This window comes from Manis pentadactyla, chromosome 7 (genome assembly GCF_030020395.1).
Source record: "Manis pentadactyla isolate mManPen7 chromosome 7, mManPen7.hap1, whole genome shotgun sequence".
NCBI lineage: Eukaryota > Metazoa > Chordata > Mammalia > Pholidota > Manidae > Manis > Manis pentadactyla.
Window position 1 is genome coordinate 9,815,796 of NC_080025.1, and position 17,212 is coordinate 9,833,007.

At 46.2% G+C, this 17,212-nt stretch overlaps 1 long non-coding RNA gene across 1 annotated transcript; it reads left to right on the top strand.

The window, feature by feature from the left end:
- Positions 1-596: 596 nt before the first annotated feature.
- Positions 597-13,054, top strand: LOC118916885 (uncharacterized). The gene is made up of 4 exons (XR_008998680.1): positions 597-3,677; positions 4,558-4,667; positions 12,257-12,414; positions 12,972-13,054. It is a non-coding gene; the product is annotated as an uncharacterized LOC118916885 (long non-coding RNA).
- The last annotated feature ends 4,158 nt before the right edge of the window (positions 13,055-17,212 follow it).

The following is a 17,212-nucleotide window of genomic DNA, read 5'->3' on the forward strand; positions in this document are numbered from 1 at the left end:
CTGTCACGTTACTCTAAATGGCTACGTGGTGGCTCTTCCCTTAAATCATTTTCCTTCTTCTCTTCATTGTCGGACATTTCTTGAAACATTATCCTGATGTTGAATTTTTAGACTGCAGTGGACATCCTTGAAGAAATCTGAAGGATTCCTGGAAATTCCAAGGTCAAAATCGATACACGTGTTTAAGGCTTTTAAAACATATTGCCAGATTGCCCTGCACCATTTGAGGGGTTCCAGCTACACGCCCACCAGCAGTTATCATAAAATGTATTTGCTAACACATTTACGGGTCACTTTAATTTTGGAATTTCGCAACTGATCCATTCCCCTACTGTTTGCGTTCCAAGGGTTGGTTCTGATGTATAATCTGAATTATTCTGCCTGTTGGTTGAGTTTTTAGCGCGATAGATATCACACATCTCCCAGTCAAGTTTTAATAAAATAGTATTAGGTTAAAGGATTTCTTGACATTTGCGCCTCTAGACGTACACCATGGCAAACTGACTTAGTCATTTCTAATCATAACTATTTTGAGAGAAAGTAACTATTTTGCTTACCTCCTTTTTGTCTGGATGGCCAGGAACAGCCCATGCAAATTCAAAATTGCTTTCCTTTCCTATTCTCAAGTTCCTAGGTCCAATGCCAGTAACACCTGGTTTCCAGCTTGGAAGGGGAATATTTCCAATAAAGCCCAGATATTTTCATCCGGTTTGTATGATTGAATGAAAGCATTTCTAATTCCCATGGGGATGCAACCTCTCACAGAAGATGCTTTTCATTGTAGCCCAGGGAGAAAGCTGCATAGAAACTACTTGACAGTATTCTTATGTGTCGGTAACATCAGATTTCCAAGAAACAACAGGTTTTCAGATTTATTATTCACCTCTCATGAAGAAACTCAAGGATACCTAAACCTAAAAGGTTTTTTATTTGACATCTTTCTTTCAAGGCAACAGCTCTGCTGCAGTCTGGTTAGTACGCACATGCTTATTAGTGGTAGCTTTTGGTGAAAACATGGTTATCAAAAAGGCTGATATATAGTGAAGAGCAGCTGCTCCAAATCACCAACTATTCATAAATAGCTTTCCCCCCCCGACTAGAGTGAGGCCCTCTATTCTCAAGTTATAACACTCAGCAGAAAATTAAGACCCTGTAGGATGATAAATAGTTGAGAAAATATTTCTCCCTTGTGTTTGAATGTTGTCTTGTAACGCAGTGCACTTTCACTGAACCAGAATTTGTCTGTCATAAAAAGATATTGGGGAAAATGTTTAGATTCTCCTTGAATCCTAGAACTTAGAAGGAATGTTCTGGTTTCACTGTTAAAAGGTTAATCGCTGAGTCTATGTCATAGGCTTCATTCTGTACAATGAGAGTTTCTGGTCCTATGTCCCCAGTAAGCAGTTACAGTTTTTAACGCATAAAAGCAGGAGATTTTTTTCTCCCTAATTTAAAATAACAGTCATATAAATTTCTTGGCAATCAGCATGTGATGGCTTCTAAAAATCCTGTAATTGTGTCATTTTTTTAAAGTCATCAAAAAAGGAAAGATCACTTCTTTCAGCTGCCTTTTGGTGTAAAACTATCTTTTCTATATATACAGGGAGTAACTGCTATTGCTCCTGGTAATTATGCTGATATATTTTCTGATTATTATCTTTTTATACATTATATTGATCATATTCCTAGAGGTACTCTGAACTTGCAGTGTCCTTCCTTATAAAAGGAAATGAAGGCATCACAGAAATAATTTCAGAATTTTCCCAGGACCTGTTGAGATGGAAGTGAACTCGAAATGAACCATGAGAGTAAACGGTCAGTTTTAGACTGCAGCGTTTTCCTTGAATCAGCTTGGTTCTGCTGCAAGTTAACTGAATGTCAGTCTCCCCTGTAGGTGACTTTTCTCAAACTATAAGTAATCATCAATAGCTACAGAAGAAGATCTCAGTTGTAAATGGCTTGACTGAGTCTAGAAGACAAGACTTCACCCCGACCGACTGATGTCTCCGAAGTCCCTGAGAGTTTACCTGTTCTTTCAAGTGCACGCACGAAACAGAGGATGTGGGCTTGTTTTCTGTGGTCTGAGTCTTTCCCAGAACAGATGAGGCTTTTGCTTATCTGGGTCGGGAGAGTCCTGAGGACTCCCACCTTGACATTGCAATGAAAACTTACCCTTCAATCTCTAAATTCTCTCCTGTGGCACAATAAATTAGAAAAGCCTGCCGTTCCCTGTGGTAGGCTTATCGTGTGCCCCACGTTAGATTCCTATCCAGAAATAATCTCTTCTCTGGTGCAGAAGGACGATGATGAGTCCCAGATGTTTCTGCAAGACAGTCATCCCCAGACAGAGCAGCTCACATCAGGGGAACCAGCGGGCAGAGAGCAATGTGCTTTCTTTCTCTCTCTTTTCCCTTCCTTCCATTTTCTTCCCTCCCTCCCTTCCCTCTCCTCCTGATCCTTCTTTCTCTCCAGACATGCACACACTTACCTCTTTTTCTTTCTTTCTTTTCTAAAGGATCTAGGAGGTTTGAAGGTTGACTAATAACCTCGCTTTATGGAATAATTTGCTCCACATTTCAGTAACTACAACTGGCACTGAGCACTAAAAGGCCACGGCTGGCTGGAGATATTTCCAGGTGGCCAACGTGGACATCCCCCAGGAAGGCAGAGGGGACTGTGGGGCAAGCAGCACCTCAGGGCGGTGGCCCGCAGCCCATTCCTAGCTCTCCTCACGGCTGGGTTCCTGCAATTCTATTTTGGAGATAAGAGCTGTGGTTGATTCCTTCCTACGCACTTTATCCCTTGTTGACTTAAAAATCACAGGGAAAGCTAACAGAGCTCCCTAGAAAATTCCAGAAAGTCTCTAGCTGCATTAGGGAAAGTGAACTTGACGATAATGGAACCTCACTTATTTCTCTAATACTACGTGGGCACTTTTCATAGACTGGAGATGCGGACCGTCAGGATGAAGTCATCACCCAGTTGTGCAGAGCACACGGTCCTTACTCATGGTACAAATCAAGAAGGACTGTGAGCCCAGCTACAAATCCAAACCTGTGTAGCTGTGACGCACGTGTGCAGCGGCCCGTTGGTAGAAAGTACTCCCGGCAGGGCTGATCTCAGGCTGCCAGCATGATGTCACGCTGCGGGGTCTGGACGAGATGGGGGTCATCTGCCCTTGGGGCCGTGGCCTTGGGCAAGCACTGCTAGGTTCTGCAGTGCTGGGTCCCACGAGCCTGCAAGGCGCGGGAGGAGCAGGGCGGCCGCAGATGGGCTACAGGGCTTACTGGGGCTGTGGAGTTCATACAACACTTTTCTAAGTGCAAGGCTGGCTCTCGTATTGCTCTCAAGCTTCATCCACCTGGGACGTGCTGGCATCTATCTTTCTCAAGGCATTTCCCAAACTAAACTAGAGAATGAATATAGTAAGGGGGGACAGTGAGTGCACGACAGGGCACCCCCCCACGCTGCTCCACTAGCGCAGACCTGCTGCATCGCCTTAGCGCTGTAAACACTGCCTTCCTCTCTGCGGTCTCCCTAACTGCAGGGCTGCTGACGGCGGCCGGAGACTGCATTGCCCCCGGACCTGGGGTGACCTCCCAGCAGTCGGCCTCACCGCTCTTCCAGCCGGCCCCCTGTGCTCCTGTCCTAGCCAGTCGTAGCCTGTTGGGCAGAAGGTAAACTGAGATTTTTTACTCCCTTTCTTGCTGATGACAGGGGGCAGGCTTTCAGAGTGTGGAGAGGTTGAGCCGGCTGCTTGTCCCCCCGTCATCCACTCTCCCTGCATCCGATGTACGTAGGGCTCCAGCCATGAGCTCAGGGCTGGTGGATAGATATCGCCCCTAAATCCCTGCTTTTAATTATTTAGATCCCATGAGAGACAGCACAAGGTATTGGCAACCTCCTCTTTTCCAGAAAAGGAAATCGGACTTGGAGGCCATCTGTGTTGTCCAAAGTCACATGGCTGGTAAACAGGGCCAAGAATCCAACGCCAGCCAGTCTCTCCCCAAAGCCCATGGCTCTCAGGCCTTCCAGGCTGCTTCGTGTACTTCGACATCCCTAAGTGGGCCTACAATGCCTACCACAGGCCGCTTCGGGCTGGGGCTGCATGTGGTACACAGCCGTCTGAATCAGGCTTGATTCGTTTTCCTCTATAGTGAGCTGGGCCTTGGGAATTCGCCACGAGGCCGTGGGTACAGGCGAAGTTGCCTGGGTAGCCAGGGTTAGCTTGCCGGACATGTAAGGGGCTTGCTTCCTTCAGGAGCTGTTAGGCATCGCCCTGTATATATCAGTTTGCTGGAAGGGTTGAGCACTTATTGGAATTCCCAATTTTATGGCCAAGCAGATCAGATAACTCCCAGTCCGTGAACTGTAAGTGTGAGGTATCTGGTCATCTGCTGACCCTGGGTCCGTCGCCTTCCCTGAGGTCCAGGGGCAGGCCAGGGGCTCTTAACTCTCCAAAAGGGGAGGTTTGAGGTTTGGAAGCCTAGCTTCACTCATAGATCTTCGGGCTCTTCACTCTTGCCCCCACTGAAGCTGGCCCCTCTATTTGCACAGGTCCCTCCAGCCCTGTTGACTTTCTGGAGCCCCGAGGCCCCGGCCACAGCGCCTCCTGCTCTGCACCCAGATGGCACCCAAGCCTGTCCCGCCTCCACGACACGCTCAAGGTCAGCAATGCCTCTTGCACCAGAAATGTTTTCTTCTGCCTATACTTACTTTTAAGTTTTCCTTTGATTTTCCACTTACTTTTCAGAGATTATCAAAATCAAGGTTATACATATGTCCCCAATATAAATGAGTAATTTAGCTCATATTTCCCCATTTACCATTTCCTCCTTCACCAATTTTCCAGATGTGATAAAAACCCAGCTTGTGATTTCTTACCTAGTTTTCCATGACATATCTTCTCAACTATGGGAAATCTAAGTTTCATGTACATTTACATATTTACGATGAGTTTTTTATTTTATTTTATGCTGTTAATTGGTTTTAATAACTAGTGGCCAGTTCTTTTATCCAATAACTTACTGATACTAGCTCTGGGATTATAATTGCCTTTTAGTCTATTGCAATGCACCTTCACATCCGTTTTTAAGAAGGGCACATAGATGATATATTTTCTGCATCCTTGAATGTACAAGATAGTTTTTCTGAAGGCTTCACAGAAGAAAAATAATGTCTTGACCGGGGAATAAAAATATTATGCCATAAGTATATTACCTCAGACTTCCATAATTATTATTGCATTTCTTCTGGTATATATCCCCCCCCACCAAAAAAATCCAAGTCCAGTTTGCTGGTCCAGCTTGACTTTGGTTCCCTTTTGAAGGCATCTCTCTTTTATAGCTAAATATGCTTAGAATTGTTTTGTCATTTGTTGGATGGCTTTTACAACTATTTTTTATCTTTTTAAAAATATTTCAAACTGACAAAAAAGCTGCAAGAATTAGTACAAAGAACCCCCACATATTCACCCAGATTCCCCTGTCACTGAGAGTGGATCGTTTGTCTTTATTTTTGCGCTCTTCCTATAATCACACACACACTCCTTTTTTCTGAACCATTTGAGTGTAAGTTTTACATACCTTTTACCCCAAAATGCTTGAGTGGATTTCCTAAAACTAGGAAGAGTTTATTTTCAACCTCAGTAGATCTAACACTGAAAAAAATATTTTTTTACCTAACCTGACCATCCATATTCCAATTTTGCCAGTTGAGCCAGAGATGCCCTTTTCAGCATGAGCTGGCCCTCCAACGTGATGCCTGCTTTAGGGACAGATACTGGCTTTATGTGCTGTGTCTCTTGAGCCTCCTTTAACCTGAAATATCTCCATAGCCTGTTGTCTTTTATGACACTGACGTATTTTGGAGAATATACACCATGACCAACTGGGATTTATCCCGAAATGCAAGGGAGTTTCAACATATAAAACCCATCAACATAACACACCATTTTTATACAAAAGAAGAAAAGAACCCACGTGCTCATCTCAATGCATGCAGAAAAAGCATTTCATATATTATTTCTCTCATATCATTCATTGCTTTGCCAGCCAATGTTTATTTTTCAGATTTCCTTGACCTGGTCTTCCAATCACCCTATTGATTTCATTCACACTGGCTGTCCTATTTTTAATTTGTAAGAATTTCTGTCTAGTTTCGTACCTGTTCCTTCATCGAAACATCCTGCTTTTCATGTTATTGGTAAAATTGCAACTCTTCAATTTCTTTGAGGAGGCCAGAGTTTTTGTGTTTATTTAATCCTTTCCTGTTCTTCACACATCCCTTCCTTCTGAGAGCATGCTTTCTGTTTATCATCAAGTTTTTTATATTTTTTATTGATTCCAGGCTATCCATTTATAGTTAAAAGTGTAAGGGCCTAAATGTGGATTGGGAGCTTCGTGTATTCGCTGAGTTTTCCAGTTAGGCCCATGAGGCAGGGTGGCTATTTAATTTTCCCAAAAAGAAATCTCTTTGGAACGCTTAGGAATGCTTAGGTAATAGTGTTCTGAGTAATAGACTAGGGACATTGGTTGCTTAATTTGCTCATCTTTAAAGAATCCACTGTTTTCAGCTTCAACTTTTACTCCTAGTTTGTCATCCTGAAGTGTCCAATTCCTAAATCTCTCCCTTCCATCCAAATTCCCTCTGGTGAGCACAGGGCAGCAATTTCCTCCCCTGGCAGAGTTCAACCATCTTCTCCACTGGCTTTCTGCCTTACAAAGTTTTTGTTTAAATCACTCCTATGCAGATACCCCTTCTCTAGTCTTTTTGACATTGCAGGTTAGCATATTTTTTAATTTTTTTATTATCCTTACCTTATAGGGTGTCTCAAGAGAGAAGATCTTTGGTTTTTGTGTTTTTGTGGGGGTTTTTTGCTGTGGACTTAACCTCTCAATTTATTGCTTTTTCCTAACTGTACAATGATCATTTCTAAAGTCACTTATGATTTTGAAAGTCTGTTAGAAAGCTCTCCCCTTCTTGTGAGATGACCTTCTATCTGGAAAGCCTGCATCTCACCAGGTTTCAGCAAGCCTCCTCAGACCTAATGTTGAATGCGTAATTTAACCCCTTTTTTCTAAAAGGACTGATTCATTTTTACCTCCTACCTGATCTTCCTAGAATTGCTCTGGAGAAGCATTACCCATTACTGAACTCTCTCGCTGGGGTCAGCCTGTAGAGTTATTCACGTAAAAGTAGCATGAAAGCAATTCAAAAGGATCTGCAGGTAGCGGGGGGTCGCCTTTGTGATTTGCACTGTGGGGCTTATGTTCACAAAGGCCTGCTCGCTGGTTTTCCAGCATATGGGGGTGCCCCTGCCTTATGATTCCCTCTGCTGGCAGCCAGTGCAGAGATGGGCTCCGAGGGGGGAGCAGGGAGCCAGGCGTAGGGGCTTCGCAGGACGGTTTGAGGCGTTGGCTTTTCCTCTGAGGGAAATGGAAAAGCATCACAGCGTTTGCTATGGTCTGACTCACATTTATGAGGCTGGTGCTGGCTGCTGTGTTGAGACTAGACCGAAGGGACAAGAATAGCAGGCAGTTGAAGCAGGTTACAGGGAGTTAGAGCGACATGCACCTCAGCAGGGAGGAGGTGAGAAGTGTGCAGATATGAATGTGTTTGGAGTTGTTGCTGGCAGGATTTCCATATATGTCAGATTTGGGTGGAGTGAAAACTCAAGATCCAGAATTGAACTGCGTGGTTTTGACCTGAGCCACTGCTGTGGCTGCCGTCGGGGCTGTGGGGAAAGTGGTAGGTAGAGTGGATTGGGGGTTTGTACCTGCTGAGGATGAGATGCACCTGGACACCCAAGTGTCAAATAGACGCTTAGATCCGACAAGGGAGAGTTCGGAAGAGAAGTATGAGCCAGGAATATGTCACTCCTGTGACTACTTGTCTACAGGACAATATAACTGGGCGTAATTTAAAAATAATCATTGGGAACAACCCCGGGATTCTTCTGAAGTAAGAATCTTTAACCTGCAAACTGTTTCAAATAAATAAAACATTTGTGAATTCTAAATTTAATCATCATATGACAAAATATATTTTATAAGTATTACAGGCCAAATCGTATCTCCCCAAAGCTGGTAGGTTGAAGCCCTCACCCCCAGGACCTCAGAATGTGACGATGTTTGGAGACAGGGCCTTTCAGGAGGTGGTTCAGGTAAACTGAGATTGTACCGTGGACCCTAATCCAATCTGACTGGTGTCCTTTTAAGAACTTAGGACACAGACACGCAGAAGAAAGACCGTGTGAGGACCGGGGTGAAGACAGCCATCTGCAAACCACGGGGAAAGGCCTCAGATTGATCCTTGCTGGCACCTCGGTTCATCTCAGACTCCCAGCCTCCAGAGCTGTGAGAAAATACATGTCTGTTGTTTAAGCCCCCCCCGTCTGTGGTGCTTTGTATGAGCAACTACTACAATCGATATGTAATTGAACTGGAATTAATTTCAATTATGTAGTTCTAGTGTTGTGCCTTTAAGGCAGTTTTCTTTTAACTTTGCAGCGTTTTTGAAGCACGGAAATAAATGTCCCCTGGGCAGGCAGCCCAAGGCCGAAATGGCCCTGGTGGGTCAAGAAAGGTAGAGGCCTTGGAAATTCAGACTTGGTCAAGTGAGGATAGAATATCCTGATTTTCTATGAGTATCTACAGTGATGACCCTCTGTGTTTTCTTTATTTTCAGTTCTGCCTTTTCTTCCTCTCTCAGTCTTGCCTTTCGAAACAATTGCTTTGTAAGGCCACTCCTTCCAGAAAGACTTTATTAGCATATTTATCTCACCGAAGGCTAGGACAGTCACAGTAATTTAATACAGCTTATTACCCTGAGTCTGTTGTCTACTCTGTGTCAATTTAAATTTGTTAGCGGGCAAGATATTGTAACAGTTGTTGCGACCTTGGCCTGGGTGCAGTTAAGAGCCTGGTAGGTGGGGTGGGGCAAGTTTCTGCCTGTTAATTACTCACAGGCAAACAGATCAAGTCACTTGGTAAAGTGCTAAATACCATCATTTGATCAGTGTTGTAGAGCAATGAAATAGACTATGGTCATTTGGGATCTGTGCCCAAAAAACGGCCTCACAAAGATCTAAGTGTCTAGGAAACTGGCCCCGACTGCAAGTGACATCAGATATTCCTTTAACAGAGGATAAAACATTTTCATTCGCAATCGGATAAGGCTTGGAATGCACCGAGCTGGGGAAGGTGGTGCTGGGCAGTGGGAATTGGGCTCCCTGAGGGCATGAGTGAAGCTCTGTTTTGTAGCGTCCAGAACATTTCCTGCAACCCAGTACACAATAAACTTGAGTACATGTTTGCTGCATAAATCGATCTGATTTTTTCCTAAGGAGCGAGCTTTGTTAGGAGGAAGGCAAAGAGCCTGGAACGTAAGATCACCACTTTTCTAATAAAACAAAATCCAGACCCAGAAATCAGAATCCAAAATCCGGAATCACGGCTTAGACCCAGAAGAAGACACTCCGCGCGGGGAAGACTAGCTAGGCACCCTTCACAGAGGTTCTGGCTTCCGCTGGGGTTCCAGGATTTCACTGGTTCTGTTGCTGAGCCTGGCGCCAGACGTGTGTTGCACACACTTGCACATTCTTGCCCAAACCTGACACCGTTGCCTTCCCTGCGCTCCCTTCAGTACTGCTACGGCAGGCCCGGGTGCTTCAGACACTCCTCCAAAAGGGGAAGCAGATGGGAACAAACAGCACAGTATGTATGAGCATTAAAACAGCCCTACTTTCAAAGGCTGAGCTAATTGCTTTCCAGCTCCAAAGCCCTGGCACTAAGTGGGTCAGTTTGTCTGGATTCTTAAATCCCAGCTGTTGGCTTGTCTGCAGAGAGCATACCCATCCATCAAGGTCAGGGCTCAGAGAACCGTGTTTCTGTCCTATTTGGGGCTGTCCCTCCAAATTCCAGGTTCCAACTTGAGAGATGGGCTCCCTCCCCTGAGGACTGACTCCCCTGAAAATGATGCTTTCTCCAGGATGCGCCATGCAGGGAGGGCCCTCCGGCAGCACAAGACGTGCATGACCATGTGGCCAGAGGAGCACCACAGACACGCATGCCACGCACAACCACGGAGGGTCATCCTCCGCCATCCCGGCTGTCACAGGCAGACCCCACACAGTCGGAGGAAGAGAGGAAAGAAACACGAAAACAGCTCAGGAAGAGACAACTGGGGCCACCCAAGAAACTAACCACCTGCTTTACAGTTCTTCCCCAGGCGCTCTGCGTTTATGATGCCGGAGCTGGTAATCTGAGGTTTGGAACTGAGAGACTGTGCCTTTAAAGTGGTCACGGAAATGTCAAGAACAAGTAGCAACTCCGTTTTAATGGTTCTTCGTAGAGAGGTGGAAGCCAGCACCCCGGCCTCCATATGTCCGGGTCAGGCCCCCGCTGTGGAGCAGAAGACTCTCTGGAGAGCGGGTGGAGCCAGTTTTCTTTCTTTCTTTGGAAGGAGTTTGTGTGGAAAGCCCTCAGGACTGGGGCTGGCCTCTCACACCTGTCCTGCCCGCCCCCGTCTGCCTGGCTGTCTGTTTCCCTGGGCCTTGATGGAGCCGCCATTGGTTAGCAGATGCCAAGAGGTTTCATGTTCTAATTCTCCCGCACCAGCCTCTTCTGCAGCCACACCCGCCTTCGGAATGGGCCCGCACTTGCCGTTGTCCAGACATGAGCTGCTGAGCTGAGATTTCAGCTTTGTGATTTAATGCGCAGGGCTTTGTTTTGTTTTGCTTTTATTTTTGTTTCCTAAGAAAATCGATCTCATCTTGTCCAGGTCTGACTTTGTCATTATGCTGCCTGGGAAATTCTTATATTAATCTTCTATCTCGCTCTCTTAGCTTTGGTTTGCATCGGTCATACCTTGTTCAAAAGTACTTTATTTATTCATATTCTAAATACTAATATTTCAAATACTCACGGACAATCTCTTTGAAATGGTTCGCAAGGTTTTTACTTGGCCTGGGTCCTTAGTAGGGAGACAACATCTCATTTCATTGGAAGATATGAAAGGTGCTTCTTGGAGTTTTTCTTTTGCTTTGTAGACATTTTTAAGGGATGACTTAGAAAACACTCGACAGTCTTGAGTATGTCCTGGGACATTGTTTTTTCCCTCATATTGGACACCTTTATCTTTTACTACTTTCTGTCTCAGGGAAACAGCTTGATGTCTGTCAAGCACAAAGTCAACTTTAACACAAAACATTTGCCAGAGGTGAACTCTTGGTTCTTTATCAAAACCCAGGAGAGAAGGGAGATCTAGTCATTACCTTTTTCTCCTTCTCTTCCGTAGGAATAGCAGCTCTTTTTCAGAAACTGCTTAATACTTCAGACTCTTCTTAATTGCACGTGTCTTTTAATCTCTGTGACTTTTAGTCTAAATAAACTAAATGCCTTTGACTTTCAGTTCAGCCCCTAAATGGGGAGACCAGGCACAGAGTCCTGTGTGGGGCTTTTTGCTATTTTAAACTTTTTTTCTCCCAAATTATGACTGTTCCTCAGTGAGTCTTGACAATAATTTCTAAATTAGCCCTGTCTGAACTTGTGTTAGGTAATCTTAGGTATTTAATTGTAAGTGTCATAGATTCCTAGCATTTCCAGTGCAGGTGCCAGATTAAAGAAGACAGTTTGACATCCTCATGGTGCAGGTCATTTTCCATGCCAGGAGAAGGTAATTAATATTGCTTTCTCATGGCAGGGTTAGAGCAGGGACTTTCTAAATGTTACACTTCACATATATGAACCGTGAGGCACATTCTACTTGCTATTTGTCTAATGTGGGACACTAAAAGGGTACTATGGGTTGAACTCCATACTGTGGAATGCAATGAAGCAATTCTATCAAGAAGCTTTAGCCAAAGTTAATATATAGTCATGTCTGCTGAAATGTTTATTTTATGCAAATCTTGCAAAGTGAACAGAAACCATGATTTTAAGTTGGAGTAAGGGAGATTGTTATGGGAGAAATCAGTCATGCAAAGTCCCTTTTCCTGCTGGAATTTCACCTGAGATTTGAACATGCCTTTAGTAGATTGCTTGGTGAGCAGTGAATTCAGAGCCAAGGGCAGTGAATGGTTCTAGGCACGGTGGCGTCCAGGCGAGGGGGTGACCCCTTCTCTCATGCCTGCCCACTGCAGCCTGTGCCCTGCTTCTGGCTAGCTCTCTGCCCTTCCAGGCTGGGTCTGTCTGTGTGGGTTGTGTCCCCTCATTCTCATCAGTCCCTGGTCACTTGGCCTTACCTCTTTCTCCAGGTTCCGGACTGTGTGTTCACCCACTGGCCAAGCCATGCACAGGAAAGTTCTGATCGCGTGCCTTCATGCCCACCCCAGATGTCCGAGACTGGGGAAGCTGAGTGCGGTCTGCCCCCTGCGGCATGAAGCGCTGATCTAAGTGTCAGGATCAAGGCCGGGTGAGAGTAGTTTTGTCTGTGCTGAGCTCTGTCCGCGCTGAAGCTTTTGGGCTTTGCTTCCTCACATCTCAGGTGGCTTGTTGAGGGCTCACCATGTGGGAGGCACGGGGCTAGGCACTCTCCCCTGTTCTGTCGGCGGTCGCAGCCGCCCTGTGTGGTGGGGGTGGCGGATAGGGTGGGGGTAAGGGCACTGTTGGCATTTCACCGGCAAGGAGAAAGAGACGCTTGCCGGAGAGTCTGCACCCTAATCGGATCAAAGCCAAAGCCAGTATTTTGAACCACCGGGCGGGGTTACTCAGTGGTGATGTACCAGCTCACTTAGGTTTATCCCCGGTGTTGACAGAGGAGAGTACTAAAGTGAGCCAAGGGCAGGCAGTGTCAGCCAGGAAGGCTGTGTTTGTGGTAGCGTGTCATCCCTCATACATGAAGACATGGCTCTTAGTTCTGCCAGTACGGCACAGACTTTGAGCTTTTCCAAAAAAAAAAAAAATAGCAGGAGGAAAATTGTGCTTATTCATCTATATTCTGAATGGTTATGTTTCTCTTGTGCCCTACAGCTCACATGTCGCAATCCTTGGCTTTTAAAGAGTAGCTTCATGAACTGAAGATCGGAGGTGGGTGGCCTAAGGGGGAAAGTTTGAGAAGACCAAAAAGGGAGAAGTCTGTCATACCGTCTGTCCAGTGAGTGGGATATTTTCTGTTCCAAGTAGTAAGTCTAATTCATCCTGAAGCTTATGAGTCAGGGCGTGATGTGGTGAAGCCTGAGAAAATCATGGGGCTGCCTCTTTGCATGTGCGTGTGCGTGTGCACTAGGACGTAGTCACCCCCACATCCAGTTTCCAGAAGCACTGGCTTCCCAGGAATTGTGTGTTGGGGTGGGAGTCACAGGACTGAAATGTGCATGATTTCCAGGGAAGAAGGATTGGTTTTACAGTTGATGGAGGTGGAAATTTGCTTTTAATCTGACATGTTCCTTTTCTTCTTTTTTAAAACTAAAAACATTAACTTACATCTTATTATAAAGGAACCTCTTCCTTTTAGATAAATTGGAAAATACAGCAAGCTCCAAAATTACACACAGATAAGAATGTCGATTTCATTCTCAGACCCTTGATTTTTCATACTGAGATTGCATAAGAAACTTCCAGAATGCCCAAATCTAAATCTGTCCTTCTCAACACCTGCCTCGCCTGAGGGAGCTGACTTCTCGCTTTCCATCAGCCCGTGCTTGCCAAGGCGCAGCGAGGTGGACCCCTCGCCTCTCTCCCTTGGTGGGCTCCCACGGTTTCAAATATTGACTCCAAAATCTGGATTTCCAATCCTGACATTCCAGGTAATTAATCTTCTGCAGAAAATGTAATGTTCATTTCTATTTTCTACTCTCGTTCTAACCCACCAGTACAGCTCTTCTTACCAAATGCCAAGACTGTGACAACACCCTCTCACCCGGCCTCCCTTCTTCTAATCCATTCTTCATACTGGGATTAGTTTTAAGTTTTCTAAAGCTACGCTTTTAATGTTAGCCTTCCCCTGACGTCCCTCTGATGCCTCCAGGGTAACACAGTAACCTGGAGACCAAAATGCTTTGCGGTCTTGCCCTTACTCACTTGATCAATTTATCTTGCCCATTACAGTTCGGGTATAGCAGAAACAGTGTTTGCTGATGATCCGGGGGCTCCCTGGCATTTCCCAGCCTCTCTTACTGTGAGCCTGGGCCTCGATGCCTGAGTTCTGACAAAGGGATGTGGGTACAAATAAGGTTTGTCACTTCCGGTGTGGCCATAACAGCCCCTCGGTGGCTCTCTGTCTTCTCGTCACGTGTCACCGTGTCTCCAGAGGCGCCCTGTTTCAGAGGGTGCAGATGCCAAGTGGTGGAGACTCCCTGAGCCTGGGTCCCTGAGGGCGCATGTGGAGTGGAGCCCCCTGCTGGCGCGTGTTGGATGTGCAGTGTGAGGAAGAAACGTTCGTTTCCGTGTCAAGCCTCTTCGATGTTAGGCTGAGTTTGTTTCTATAGCGCAGCCTTTGGTCTGTTTGGCCAACCCCCCTGTGAATGCATCTCAAGTACCCAGGATCTAGTCTACTTTTGACCAAGGAGACAGGAAACTGAGCCCCCACCTTTCATTCCAGACCACCAGCGCAATGATCCCCAGACTTGGAGACCACGAACTAATAATGGTTCAGAGCAGACAGCTTGACACAAGTTACCAAATCATAATTTTCCCAAGAAGAGGTATTTAAAAAAAAAAATCTGTCATCAACTGTTACAATCATTTCAAGAAATAAAGGGCATGGAATACCGCATACTTCTTCCCAGAAGGGAAACATATACTCTCAAATTTAAGGGCAAAGTTTTGCATTGACTCTATCTAGCGTCACAAAGAAATAATGCAACTCTCCGCATTGTCCCTATTCTTCTCACTTCAGTATTTCCCAGTGAGCACCATGTCACGGAAGGTACTGACCAAAGATGCAGATTGAAAAAGTGCAGAAAACTCAGTTCCTCGAGCGAAGGTTGACAGCCTGGAAGGACCAAGTCAGGTTCTCTGAGATGTTAGCCAGCCCCTGGGAAGCCCTTTGGGTGGCTTCTGCATTCTGTGTGGAAACTGCTGAGCACTTATACCAAAATGTGTGTCGTGTAGGGAGGCGAGGCGTGTGTGGGCGGGGAAGGCTGCTCACATAGCTAACAAGTGGGCGGATGGGCTTTGCCCCCAGGTCTAACCCCACCATCTGAGTGCCACACTGTTTGAAGACGGGAATCTGCAGGGCACCAGCCAGAGCTCCCTGCGGTTCGTGGAACCTGCCTGCCGGGTCCTCCTTTGTGGCCCGTGCCGCCCGTTCTCGGCGCCTGAACGCCGCCTCGACCTCCCCCTGTGCCTGGCTAAGTCCTTTCAGGCTGAGCTGTGAGGTCTTCCCTAACCCCCAGGCGAGGAGCAGGTCCTTCCCCCGACCCCTGTGCCCCCCACAGCATCCCCACGGTAGTGCAGTACTTTCCAGTCTGCTGTAATTATTCACTTCTTGCGTTTCCCGACTGCTTCACTCCAGGGCCGTGGGAGACCCTTATCCCTGCGTTCCCACTGCCTCCTTCATCCTGTGTATCCTCCATCTTTGACACATTTGTTGAATAAATAAATGACCAAATGTCTAAAGAGCTCCATCTGAAAGATGCCACTCTGTCGTTATGCTATCTTGCATTGCAAGAAAAGCATGCTAAGTGTTTGAGATTATTTTATTATGCTTACTTTAAAGGGCTGAAAATTTAATTCCATTATATCTGACTCTAACATCGCCATTTTAAGTCTAAAATAGTATCTCACAGCTTTTCATTTGTGCCTGTTTTTGGAGCCTACTGGGGGCACATTTTCAGAAGGTGAATTATAAATACTTCTTGCTTGGTTTCATAAGTCGGTGCCAGACTCCGTTTCTGAAATGCTTTCTGTTATCTTCTGTCATTGTGGAAGGCGCTGAAGATGTTAAGTTTCAGCTTCTTGACTTGAACCTGCAAAGGACAGCTTTCTCTTCCAAATCCCAGCACTGGTCCTTGGACTGACAGATGTGGAGGTTCTGAGTTAGAAAATAGTGGCCGTTTGTGGGGAAGCTTTGCCTTGTTGCTTTTAACGCTAATGGCAGGTGGCTTGGTACCTTTTCAGAATGGAAGAGAATCCGGGAGGCAGCCACTCAGGATGTAGCGCCTGCCCTAGAACAGTCCAGTTTGCAGGACCTGCCGTCCTGCAAAGCTCCCACCTGCCAGCATTCTAGCATCAGACCTCTCTGGCCTGAGATTCCTTCCCCGAGGTGGCTGGTCCATCATCACCCCACGTCACTGAGGTTGAACAGGGCACGGAGGAGCAGAGCATGCAACAGCACCCTCCTGGGGACCCCACACCTGCCTGGAGCCTTGTGCACTCTGTCATCTCCTTGAGCCCTGCAGGGTGGGCCAGGCCCAAGCGGGGCCCGGCAGCAGAGGCCGTGCCCGAGTCCCCCGCCGGCCGTCTGCAGAGGCTGTGGCCCCCGGGAGGGCCCTGAAATCCTGGCATGAGAGTAAATTTCCTCTCAGCTCATCCTTCTGGAAACTGCCTCATGCAGGCCCTGTAGTCGTGGCCAAAGTGCCTCCGATGAAACAGGTGGAACGGAGGCCTGTTGCACCCAGAGCTCTGCATGCTGCATCGCACCTCCCCTGCCCCAGGCGGGGTCCCCCGGAGCTGAGACGAGGGGCGGTCAGGCCAAGGTGGGCAGCGCGGCCCCCCGTAGCTGCAGATGCTCCGCCCCCGGCCCGGCTCCCACTCCCGTGCCGTTCAGGGCCCTGAGAGGCACCGCAGCATGTCACCCTCTTGCCACCACGCTGACGGACAGATGGACAGCCAACCGTTAGAAATGCTGTCCTGGCGTTGGTTTCCAAATGAAAATGACTTTTATTATATTTGGTCATTTATGGTTTCACAAAAATGCTGCATGATCGTTCAGAATTCCAAGAAAAATAGCAGATAAACAAAAAGTATAGCATTTATATTATTACTTTTTTACCATCACTAATTATTTTATTACCATTATTGCATCTTTAAAAATTATTTGTTTTAAAATTATTAGTTTTTTTTACTCTCATTAATTACTTTTGATTGAGGTAACATTCACTTAACATAAAATTAACCATTTTAAAGTGGGCGTTCAGTGGCATTTAGGACAGTGGTGTGAGCACTACCTCGATCTAGTTCCAGAACATTCTTACCCCAAAAAGAACTCGTTCTCCATCAACAGTCTCACACCGCCCTTCCTCCCTTTGACCCCGGAAGCCACTAATCTT